A 13,646-nucleotide genomic window follows, 5' to 3' on the forward strand; every position below is an offset into this window, starting at 1 on the left:
TTACCCCTTTCCCCGGCACAGGGTAGCCAGCCGGTACTTACACTGGCTAACCTCCCTGTCTTTCCTCTCCTTTGTCTCCTCCTTCTCCTAGGTGCCATTAGCAACAGCTTCTTCCTTCCTCCATTATTGTTTTTGGGGCCCTGTGCAAATTTTGTTTTCACAATGCAGCATGAAAATTTCGAGCTGCGTTCACGCCATATTCGTTGATGCCACCGTGCCATCTAGGCATCGGCTTCCGAAGAGCTTGAGTTTGGCTTAGTTGATGTTTAGTGCATATCATATTGACCGCTAATAAAGAAAAGACTGGGGAAGAGAACAGAAAACGACGTCACGGGCAATAAGTAATCAGCTTAGCGGGGCAACCACGTATAAAAAATTGGCAGTGGCTTAGCTCGGCTATGCCAGAATATACGTAGCGAAAGATATAGCGTAGCATGGTTAACCTTGGTTAATCTTGACTGCAAGTCCAGGTTAGTCTGGCTTTCTAGCTATGTGGCGGTGTTTAGCCAGTCGTTCGGCGCGCTATTCTTCTGTTTCCTGGGCGATCGCCTTCCTCTTCATCTCGCTCCGGTATCTATTCCAGGCCTCCGCCTGCTTATCAGAATTGTCGCCGTCCATACTGCCGCCTCAACTGTGGTGGCGGCGCACGCCAGCTCTCCTTTTCGGTCCTCCGACATGTTATCAGGCATGCGACGCAGCTGGCGAAGCGAGCGGAGGCGAGCGCAACGACGCGGAACTCGGTGTGACGTCATAGCAAACGGCGGCAGCAGAAAGGAGCGACGCTGCGCAGCGGCGGAACACCTGTGGCTCGGTGCTACTAGTGGCGCATGCGCAGTAGTGACTAGGGAGCAAGAGAGAGAGACGTATCCGCGGCGAGGCGCGCGTTGTGACGTCATATGCCTCCTCGGAGCACCGCCATGGCGAAATTGCAAGTTCGCTGACAGTAAAGCTTTCACTTTAAAAATATAGCCGATTGAAACACACTAATGGAGGAAACACTAACACAGTATTGGCCTTTCTTTCTTGATATGCCGTCATCAGATCGCGATCGGTCTTGTTGTGGCTTCTCTCTAGAATCTTTATCTCCTTGAAACGTGGTTTACAGGGGCAGGTATTGCAATGTGCTTGCAAGTGCGCCAATTCGTCTTTATTTAAAAAGAATTTATTAAAAAGAAGCCGGGCGTTCGCAACCAAGTCAACGAAGCTTCTAGCCTACACATCGTTTGTAAGGCCTGTTCTCGAATACGCTAACAGTCTGGTTTCCGCATACAGTGACTAACATAAGTAAACTAGAATCAGTACAAAAGAAAGCTGGGAGGTTCATCCATAACAAATATAAACGTACAGACTCGCCAACAAATCTTTTAACCCAGTCCGGCTTTGAGAATGCTATCCACAAGTGCGAAACACGCCCACTTAAAATTCTTGCTTCAACTACTAAAAAATAACTATAGGATAGATACCTCCAAATACATTTCATTCTCCGATGCTCCACCTACACGTAACAAGCATGCGTACACATTACTAGAATACGCATGTAAAAATTACACGTTTAAGTGCTCTTTCTTCCCACTCGCAATATCAGAATGGAACCAACTTGATCCTACTATCACCAACATTGAATGATTATCCGAATTTATTTCACATATAGAAGAAAACTGTGTGTGAATAACAGTACCTATGCATGCTGGGACAGCGGCACAGATTGCTTTATTCGTTAGGAAATTTTAGTAAACCCTCTCATTTTCGACAGCTTATTCGTTTGCCATAATGATTCTCAAACGCCCGTAGTTTTATTTCAGTTACTTCTGTTTTATTACTTGCCCCTAGTGATATCTGTGCTATTGTGACTAAGCCTCTTGATTTTTTCCCTTTTTTATTATTTTATTTACTATTCCATTTATTATTAACATTGTTTACTTGTATACTATGTATAACTTGCACTGCTTATGTCGGTTTTTTCTTACATTTTGTATAACCTATACTTTAATTTCCTTGCATGGTACAGCTGAATTATTGTACTGCCTTACTGCCACGCTCTCCAAGGAGAGCAGCAGTATTGAAAATAAATAAATAAAATTTACTTTTTGTTCAGGTTCCCTGGTCGATCATTCGGGCACCATCTTGTCTGCCCTATGTAAGACTTGGCACACGTCAGGGGGGCTTTCATACACAAATCCTACATTGCATTTGGCATGTGGCTTGACATGCTTCTTGCCACAGCCTCACTTTGTTTTAGGATCACCGGAGGTGTGAGGGTAGAGCCGCGCTTTTCAGAAGGGGCTGAAAAGAAAACGGCGTCTCCAAACCTTCCTGCAACCTTCCTTAGGTTCGAGTGACCAAGTGAACCTACGGCATCACTCCAGGTTTTAAGGCCATACTAGTTGTCCTCGCCCTTGCTTTGCTCGTAGATCAGTTTACCGCCTGCAGGAGGGTATCCATCACTGGCGCTACCATCGACTGAAATAAAACAGCCGTCCTAAGACGGGAAATGTGATTGCCAAATTCAAGCTGAATCCTGTGCATGCACGACTTACTGAGAGCCGATTCTAAACAGTGCACCGGTACTCCCGCTATTTTGACTCCTACAATTCAAAGATTGTGAAAGATTGTTCCTGCGTTCTGCGCATGTCATATTTGTCTATATATTGCTATGTGTTTCTGGGAGTAACTGAGCTGAAAGTTACCGCCCATGTCAACGTAGTGTGTTCGCTTCCCCTGTCTTTGTCTTCATTAGTGGTTTATATGATATGCAGGTACCGTTTGTACATGCGGCCTGCACATGAAGGGTTAGACGTTCTTTAGTGACGAGCAGCTCACTTGCTTTACCAATCAGTGATTCCAAACGGAGGCACCATCATGCTCCCTTTATTCGGCTCGGTGTCAAAAAGATAAATAACAGTCTACAAGGAAAAAAAAATCACAGGCTCTCATGTATGCTTTCGCTGGAAAACCGGAAACATCGCGTCCCTGATCCATTTTCTTCATAGACTGCTTCGAAAACTTTCATCACTATCTAAATTCCGATACTTGCGATATTTTTTTGCGCAGACAGATAAAACAAGACTTTACCATTCAGTTATTGCAACACAAATGCTTAGATTCAACTTTTCCAAAGTACTATATGATTTCTCTTCGAGTACGAATTGTTACTGTGCTGTAGTTGATTCGTATTCAAAACTAAGAAATTTACTAACCCTATTTAAAGCCGGACCTTTATTACCTGCTCAAAGGTAACTCACAAGGTATTTCACGTAACTTGAGCGAAACTTTGAAGATATGCAGATGCCACCTTGTGGGACAGAACCAAGCTAATGTTTGCCATCGCTTGGAGATACTCAGATAATTTTTTTGCTATCCCGCCTAATTAGATAATTAGTCCTAATGAATGAATCAACTTCTCTCTTATAAAACCTAAATGAAAGTGCCAGTGCGAAAATTGTAGAGGAAGATGAAAAACTACCGATACAGCTTTGTGTTGCTCAATACGTGCTACATGAAAGTGTTTTTCTGAGCGTGAAAGAAGCCCGCGAGTACACGCAAAGTGCCTCGAGCGGGCAGTCTCCCGGAATAACACTTTTATCTAGCACGTACTGAGCCACAGAAAATTGTTTCGGGAGTTTCTCGTGTTGCTCTACAATTTTCCCATTGACACTTTTAATCTAATTACAATAATTCAGAAGTTGTATAATGGATTAGGACTAAATATATAATCAGGAGGAATGCAAGAAATAGTCTGAGTATTTCCAGGCAACGCCAGACACCATTACTTTGGTTCCGCCCGCCTACGGGGCATCTGCATATTTTTAATGTCTGGATCAAGTTACGTGAAACACCGTGTATAAGGCATGCGAAACTATTAATAGAATATTGTATTAGGTTCGCTAGATGCCTTGATTTACTTTATTTATGCTATAAGTAATATGTAATACCAATAAGTAATAAGCACTTGATGCACTTTCTGGTGTGTGTACACATAATATATATATATATATATATATATATATATATATATATATATATATATATATATATATAAAGATATATAAACATCCACGTATTGTATCAGGGACTAACACATTCGGAGCATTCAGAACAGTCAAACTAGACACAGGAACTCGTGAAAGCATCATTAAAAAATTTGTGTCGCACAATAAACACCTTTCCATTGCACAGACATTATACAATTTTTCAACAAGCCCTTCAAATCACTCACATCAATTTACAGTAGTGCGACATCTGTTTGTTAATTCATGTGCTTAGCAACAAGTAGTCTATCATCAGCATACTGTAAAATGGTGCATGAAGTACTGATCTCAAGAGCTAATATAATAATAATCATAATAAAAATAATGTTAGATTATTACAGTTGATAATAATATTATAGAAACACAAGAAGGAAACAAGCAATACCAATAACATTGCTACGATTATTAATAATAAATAAAAATTCTGCTCTTTTTGTAGGTGTAAAATGCATATTGTGGGGCATAAATCCCGAGAATTTCCGAGCGACAAGTTGTTATACTACAATGAAGAGAGAGTGCAGAGACGATATGCAAGAATTATGGGGAGAGCGTGGATCGTGCATTGACTCCGATGCACAGGACACAGAAAATCAAGACACGAGGGACAAGCAACCACAACAAACACAACAATAAAAACAGGATAAGGAGGAGCAGCAGCAGCAGCAGCAGCACTCCAATTAGGGCAAATTTTGTAGAAAGATTTCCTACTCCTTACTGCTGCCAGAGTATGAAAGGGTTGCAGCCACACCTGAAGCCTCTTGGTTATATCAATGCATATAATCAATAAAGCCAACTTGGTCTCAAGTTTACCCTAATAAAGTATTAGTTATGTCAAAAACAGTGTGCTCGCATTTTGCTTGTGTTTTACGCTAGCATTTGTTCTCTCTCCACGGAAATATCCAGGAAGTTCCATCGTGCTGAAACTCGGTAGCAATAGGATAAATTAGCTTACTGTAGCTGAATATTTCATACGCCATCATAACGAAGAGTCTCGAAAATTTCACTTTTAGTGGCAAAACTATATCATGCACAAGCTATAGTATTAGATATTCACATTGTGACCAAACCTTGGAGAAAAGAAGAAGCATAAACAAAATGCAATAAGTTGTAGGCGCTTTCCTATAAAACTATGCGAGCATGTTACAATGTTAATGGCACGCTCGAGATGTTTTACAAATCATGTTGGCTCCACTTTCTTCCCATTCAAAGAAGAGCTTAGAAACAATCAATTGTCTTAGCGTTGCCTTTTAACGAAACACAAGCATCGCAAACAAAGTTTAAATATAAGGCTGTTATTTTGATTCCCGTTAGTTACCGCAGTAACTCTTCCGTTGTTACGAGTGGTACATACATAGTCGCTAAAAGACGGTTTTGAGTCTCTTTGTTTAAATTCATCGCGCCGCGATAGTTTTTTATGGTGTGATTTGGGTAGGTTCTCCCAATGGTGGCAAAATGTGCGCCATATTATTATTATGCCGTCGTAAGAATTTCAAGCATTAAAGCTGACAGTCATCTGCGTGTTGGTGGAGCTTCTTGAGGGCAAGGAACTTTGCGTATTGTGTATTTTCTGTCTTCAAAGAACGCAGCTCTTGGTGTCAAGCGTCCACTGCTGCATGCTTTTTTAGACTACCAGTGATATTTTTGCACTCTCCAGGACATCCTAAGAGGTGGCACTGAAGTTCTTCCCTGGCTCTCAACGTGCCGCTCACACTGGCGTTATGCAGGAACATCTTCCCACGTTCAGAGGCAGATGCTTTGTACACAGTGCAGCGGCTTGAGTATGCAGTTTTTCTGCAAGACATGGTTGAGAATGCCCACTGTAAATGATTCAGAATTTTAAAGCAAAATTTTTGAAAGTACTTCAGTGGAAAATATTATTCCCGCTTCCGAATAACTACACCGAATATACATTTTCTTATTACTCCAGAAAGCACATAATGAATTGGGTGTACTTATATGGTTCAAAAAGCAAAAAAATAATCCTTAACAACAGTTCTTCACTTTTCGCAATCTACCTGAAGCAGGAGTGCCGCCCAGCCAAATCTACTGCGTCCGCTTATCTGCTGCCTTCACGCGGCATTGCTGACGCGTATTCACTAGAAAACAGAATTACACCAAATTCGAATAAATATTTTTTTTACTCCTGAAAAAACTGTTTCAACGCTTTTATGGGCCTACGGAAGCCCCGGCTAATATCAAATTATCAAGCAAACAACATCGCTTAGGCGGGCTATGAGGATGGCAAGAGCGCTAGACCCATTCGTGTGGCAACGGATGGAATCAGTGCATCTGTTATTGATTTCACAATGTTTCTATAACATGTCGCCACATCCACTTCGTGGTAATAACGCTTCGTATGGCCATGTTGCACACGTACCCAACTCACCCTGCATATGAAAAGGTTACGTTCTTCAGATAGCGTGGGTATCTATGAACACATTATGAGTCGAGACTCATAACTTGCGTTAACACCATGTAGATTAGGTGGCCTCAAACGTTTATAAGTATTTCACAAAAGTTGTCACCGAATACTACCATATTTAAACGCGACTACGGATATCACAATGTTTTACGCAGAACCCAATATTGCTCTCTGAGCAGGCAGAAAGGCATTTATAATATCGTCAATAGTGACTTGTTATGATGGTGAAAAAAATCATAGCGTCAGTATAGTGAGTCACAAATTGAACTCATTAATGGGCAAACTTCTGCCCACAAACACAAGAGACACTCAAAGTGCAACGAAGCCGCATGTACAATCTTTTATTGTCGGAGAATACAATTGCAAATCAGATGTGTTGACTGTTTTTATATGGGTGTTGTCCCTTCCAGTCATATCGCTGGTGCCAGCGTATTTTGCAAACTGCGCAACGCTACTCGCGTCACGCACGCAATGTGATTACACAAGTCGCGGCTACGGCATAACCAAGCGATAGAACCGGTGACACCATTCGAGAAACTTCCACTACACAAAGACACGTACTGTGCAGAGTGATAACTTTTACTATTTGAGAGCCGGTGATGCGCATTTACAGGAAAACGACTTACTAAAAAGCATCGTCCTGTTGTTGTAAACACAACACAAAGGCGGAAAACGATAGCACGAATTGTAAAGAACAAGAAAACAAAGCATCAAAGAAAAGAACGGCAGAACTGATCCAACGAAGGCATTATATAGTAACGGGTTAACATTTAATGAAAATAGCGACAGAAGGTATCCACGAAGCCGAAACGAGTCATGTATGGTACTTGTACTGCAGCGGTTCTCCTTTCTCGTGCTTCGTTCTGGACACGATGCGGCATACAGTGGCATGGCACAGAGGCCACGCGTGGCCTCCGATAGGAGTATCACGGCACGACGGTGCCTGCTAACGCTGAAAATTGTTACCTCAATTGGCGCACACTGAGTGGCACACACACAGTTGCACCACTCAGTGGGTCACACTCAGTGGCTCACACTCAGTCATCTAAGTTGGTGACACGTTCATGAAAGGGCAGCACATATCTAGCGCATTCATGGCGTAGCTCGCTAAAGAGGTTGAATAAAAGGCCTTCATTTGAAAGGTTATGTGCCAACTACATTTATGGCGCAGCCTGCTACAACGGCAGGTTGCTGTCCTTGATAAATCTGTGTGATGGAAGTTTGATTCCACACAGCATCTGATTAACTTGAAGGGATCATTCTCGTCATTTCAGGGGTTGCCCATTCCCAGTGGCCCGAACATAGTTACCCAATTTGGTGTCAAAGAGGTTCAGTGGAAAGTGCCATACGTCTACTGGCACATATTCAGTGATGCAAGTTGATATCAAAGAAGCTCAGTGATGACCAGCACAAACCTATTGGCACTTGCCATGCGCGTAAGTAAGCGACACCGATTGTTTGAACAGCGGTGCCTACCGAGTATCGCCTCTAGGCTGAACCTTGAGGGCATGAAAGTGCTTCATTAGAGAGAGAGAAAGAGAGAGAGAAGTTATTTGGAGAAAGGCGTAGTAGTTGGCGTGAGTTAGTCTGCTCTAAAATGTTTGAAAAGCATGTAAGCATTGTTTAATACTCAGTGGCGGAAGTTGATCTGACGGTTGAGTTTGAGCCCTGTTATCTAAGCATAGCAGATTGATGTACTAACCATTCGACCACGTACTACCCGGTGATACAAGTTGGCGTGAAAAAGATTGGATCAAACATACATACCCAGATAGCTAGATAGCCCCCGTAATCCACACGGAGTACCCTTACAATGCTAATACAATGATTATTTCTTGTAGTTTGCTGGCGCTGAAAGAACGGCTTAAAGAGCACAACGTGGACTACTTAAGTCGTAAGTTACGCCGATGTGTTTGAGTGATGCCCTTCGAACAGGTCGATGTGTTTGAGTGGCCCAGAAACAGGTCCTTTTCGTACGCGAAGTATAACATTTACGGTTTCAGGGTGAGGCGAGACAAGTTTATTGTATCTGGTACCGTTGAGAGGGGGGCTTAGGTGCTCGCAAAACTTTCAGGAAAGAATACGGCGTCCTCGAAATAAACCAGGCAGGTGCGCCATTTCAAACCAGATAAGACTGTGCTTATCACGCGCTAGAACGTTGCAGATGCGTAACAACGCCCAAGCGAAAAGACATTAAACATGGCTAGGCCAGTTGCTACAACCACTAGGTAAACCGCAATTGACCTATGCGCGTGAGTTTCTCAAATGTAAGCTGGTAGGCCATGCTTCTGAGCAAGACAAAAGTTTAGCCTGTTGTTGTGGCAAAAGCTCACTTCATACGCAAGGGAAGATGGTCATCCCGATCCCCGTCTGGAATAATCTTAACGAGTACGTGAACTTTTTTCGGCAGTCACAAGACGATATGAGCACGAGCTGGTTTACTGCTGCCGTCTGCGTTGTTAGCAAAGCTGATATTTTCAGGCTCTGTCTTCTTGTAATGGCAATTTCTGTGTATTTGTGCGGCTGTTTAGTTACTTAATAAACGACAACAGCGCATCGATGTTTCCTAAAATGTTACCCTATTCCGTTATGATACTGCAGCCAGTAGCCATAGCGCTTGGTTATTGGGTCTCGGTAGCGCATTTACGGGCGTAAAATGGGGCTTTATTTCGCATTTTAATTTGATACATTTGTACAGGAAGAGATACGATACACGCAGCATTGCACACCTGAGTATCTCTCATTGGCAGTACAAACTGTACATTCTATACGCTCACATGCATGACACATCATAATTCGAATCAAATTTATTAAATTCGTAGCAAAAAACCGCCTACGGATAAACATATAGGAGGAGGTCCGAGATCACTAAGCTGCAGGGGGGCTTCCTGTCCGTGGTTACAAAGAAGTGTAGTGGCTAAATCGAAGCAGCATTACAGGAGCAGTAAACGCAGTTTTATTAGAACAGAAAAGTTACTGCAGGTAAATGTACAAAAAATACGAAAGCTGTACACGACGCACATTTTTCTAAAGAGATAAATACAACCAAATTCAGTACTAAAACATCTTTTTTTCAGAACCACAAAGAAAAATGTAGCGTTTAATATAGCTTGGTAATGCGTTCTACATAGATATACCTGGAAAAATATGCGAACGGTCAACCATAAGTTGGCCGAACTACTGGGGGTAAAAAATTCCATTTGACGCTAATCTAGTATGACTTGTGCTAACAAGATCAACAGTACACAATACACTTCGTCGTATGATTCAGTAATCTTAAGAGGAAATGGCGAGATGATATCCAATTAAACTAGAAATCTGGAGTATATCGAAACTATGAAGCAATGAAGGGGCACTGCTGCGATGTAATGGCTCAGTTTCCTACGTGCAACATAAGGGATAAATGAGTTAGATAAAAATTTTCCCATGTCGTGATAAAATAACTAATTTTAGTGTGAACAGAACTGTAGTATGCTGTAATTAAGGCCAGGTTTTTAATACAGTAACGCGCAGTGGTGAAAATTCTAACACCATAAGCTAGTTTGCTTTGTAAGTACGGAACATGGATGCCTTATTTTAAACTGAGAACAAAAATAACACCCCGGAAAGAGCATTCGCCAATGGGAGCAATGAGATGTCATTAAGTTTCATCGTAGCGTAATGTGAAGGATTCTTGTAAATCGAATGGAAAATGACCAACTTAGTCTTTGAAGGATCAATGCTGAGAGAGCTATATCAGCACTAGGCTAAAATGGCATTTAGGTATGCGTTTTAGAGTCAAAGAACGGATGGATTCGTCAAAAGTAAGTATGACCAAGTATGAGCTAGTATGGAAGTATCATCTGCATAAACAAAAGGTTCAAGTCAAGTCTTAATTCTGTTTGCACATGCAAAACAAACTGTCGCAGTTTCGCCCGAAAATCGAAGCATCGATTGCGATATCAAATTAGTGGACAGCTACACGAAGTAGGGACAGTAGTTTTATCGGCCGTATAAAGTTGTACACATAGGCATACTAACTAAGCTACCGAGCATGCGTTCACGTGCGCACAAACATGAACGTGAACATCTCGCTGTATGACACCGGAACAATGCTGTCAAAACGCTGGTCCACTTTTCGGTTCAGGGCAATGGCCTTAAAACTCGTTGCTTTAGCTAGTGCCAAAATTATCTTGTTTACAGAAAGCACCGTCCTTTCAAGTATATACCCCTGTCTTTCAATTTCAAGTAACACACACGCTGGGATTTGCGCTTCCTTTGAAACATTCCGCAGGTCCTTAACCCTTAAGGCTAATTGCTTCACTATCCCTTTCCCCCATCACCGAAGTACGTAGGTCGGTCCGCCCATTATCACCACTTGTTGCGTCTCCTCGAATGTCACCGAAATGTGTTGCTGGACTTTTCCTATCACATCCTTGATCAGTTTGCCCGGAAGTGAACCAATCTGGACCAACTAAACTGCATCCGCCCCCAGTAATATCAGCTGTTCTGTTTTACCTGGATTAAGCTCCAACAAAGACAACTGTACGCTTTTCATCCTCATAGCCATGGAAAGATGTACTTGATGCGACGATGCCTTCCCCATTTGTCATCACATTTGGCATTGTTGGCTTTTCCGTGGCTGACACATCTGTGGTAGCCCCTTAGTGTCCATCGCGGACGTCTCCGCCACAGCTTCCTCGTTGTGGCTTCCTAACCTGCTCTCGCTTCGGAGCCAGCCACGTTTTGGGTGCTCGCGTTCATCCTTGCTTTAAGGAATGGGGGCCATAAGTTTCATTTCTACGTTGGTTAGCTTACCTTCTTCCGCATCCTGCTGCTTCTGCTTTAGCGTGGTGTAATTAAAACTTCCAAGTACTTTGCGATGACTTACACGCTACGTTGCAGGACCATGGCGTAACATTTCACCGCAGCAGCAGGAAAAGCACTTAACCAACTTCCAGCATAGAGCAGGTATGAAGAGGCAGGAATGCAATTACCCACTTCTTCGTAAGTGTAACCACATTCTGTTGTCCAGTTGAACGAAATAGAGGAACAAGTGCAAATTAATTGTTATTGGTAGATTAGTTTTCACGCAAACTGAGAACTTTTACGCAATTGCGTCGCGCTTACATGAGTTGCCGACCAGTCCGTCTAAGCTACAGAACCCTTCAGAGCCGAAAAATAATTGTTGCGATACCATCGCGTACCCGAGCACATGAGGGGTGGATCCTCCCGCGTGTCGCTGCACGCTGCTAAGCCGTGAGGAAAACGAGGAACCTTGGGATTGAGCCGATGCCGGGTGTTAGAACATTTAGGGCCGCCCGGTGGATGCAACACACCTCTTTGGCCTCTGCTTCACATAGACCTGACCTCCAGAGTGACCCACCTGGAGGAAATCGCCAGTCGCCTTTTCCTGTCCTCCACGTCAATCTTCGTCATTGTCCCTCACTTTTAAATCGAAGCTTTCTTTGCCTCTTCCTTCGACTTTTGTTCTGGTGGTGCTGCTGTCGTGAATACCGCGTCTGAGGGTGGTTCAGCGCGAGTAAGAGAGGAAAGGTGACGGGAGAAACTCGTTTTCGCCCCACCGCGTCGAATGTGCACAATACGCTCTGTATCTCCCTGGCCGTCGCAACTTTAGCCGGTTGACAGCTGTAATTATCCGTGGATCCCCTCAGATGCGTTGCAGAAACTGTAGCGCTTCCCTCTCTAATATCGTGCGAGGCCAGAGGGCACGCAGGTAGAACTGTAGAGAGGAGAGAAGGAGAAGAGGCACTTCCCATACAGGAGAGCGGGGAGGTGACGTAGGATGGCAAGGAAACCGCAATACTATACGACAGCGGTTGCGGGGACACAGGATAAGCTTGCTGCTACGTTGCTGATCTTTCTGAGAAAAAAATTCCATGCAAATAAATCAAGTGGGCAACTTATGCTGGGCGCGCAGAAGCAGAGCCACATTAATTAAAGCGCACCGCACGGTCTAGGAGACTCTACGGAAGCGGTCGACCGTCAAATGTGCCCGCCGCGTTAGCTTGGCGGCTATGGGATCGGTAGAGGTCGCGGATTTGATCCCAATCACGGCACCCGCATTTCGTTGGGGACGAAATAGAAAACGCATGTGCACTTATATTGTGGGACACGTTAAAGGACATCTCGGTGTCAAAATTTATCCTGGCTCCACCACCACGGCGTGCCTCATAATCCGTGTGTGGTTTTGGCATGCACAGCCACATAATGCAGTTCTAGTTTAATATCCCTGCTATAATGCGACGTGCCATGTGAGGAAATGACAACGCTCAACCCTCTCAGAGGTTATAAAATATGGCGCACAAGAACCCCTCAAGCAAACACCTCTCCATGTGTATTCTGTGTACTATGCATACAAACAGCAGTTGTACACGCAAGGTAGCGATTAACATCAACTTACCCCTCTCGTGTTAGCCTAAGCGTTGAAGAAATTAAGCTTTGGCTGTCAAAATTACTGCTTATTATCGGCAATCAAAGTATGCAGCAGGGAAAGCTTCCCTTACATAGGTTCTCACAGTGCGTGGGATCGGCATACTTCTATCTTTTCTGTCTTCTACTCCCTTCTTTCTAATTCCTATTTTTCAGGCGGCAAGGGTTAAGGGGTATACTATATTTGGTAATAGCAGTAACGCACAGTTGGCCCTTGCAGGACGTGGTTCACACTTTCTATGGCGTCTCCTGGCTATGCTACATGGTTGGTGACTGGTGTAGCTGCCGAACACCGAAGGCTCTTCATAGATAATTCTTTTCTGAGGCTCCCTGATCGCCCTCACTAGCGAGGGCGCTCCGAAGTATTTCAATTTTTTGGCCACCACGAAGAAAACTTTCCCATGTACTACGTGGTACTCTCTGAAAAGCCAAAAAAAGAGCACAAAGGTTATGTCACCTTTCTCTGCAGCGAAATCTCTGAGTGATGTCATATGCCCAGGTTACAAAGCTGGGAAGCTAGCCAGTGGTACCTTCTTTTGGAAATACAGAATAAAAAGCAGTATAAAACCGCAGAACCTTGTATCTTTTGGGGACATTCCGGTTACCGTAAATGCACACAGAACAATGAACACCATCCGCGGTGTTATTTTTGATGACGACCTGATGAAGCTTACAGAGGCCGGACTTTTGTAAGGTTAGAAAGGGAAAGTTGTGGTCATTGTCTAAGGAATTAAGAAGAGGTGCGACGTGGAAGAAATGCAGGC

The sequence above is a fragment of the Dermacentor andersoni genome, chromosome 8 (assembly GCF_023375885.2).
Source record: "Dermacentor andersoni chromosome 8, qqDerAnde1_hic_scaffold, whole genome shotgun sequence".
NCBI classification, from domain to species: domain Eukaryota; kingdom Metazoa; phylum Arthropoda; class Arachnida; order Ixodida; family Ixodidae; genus Dermacentor; species Dermacentor andersoni.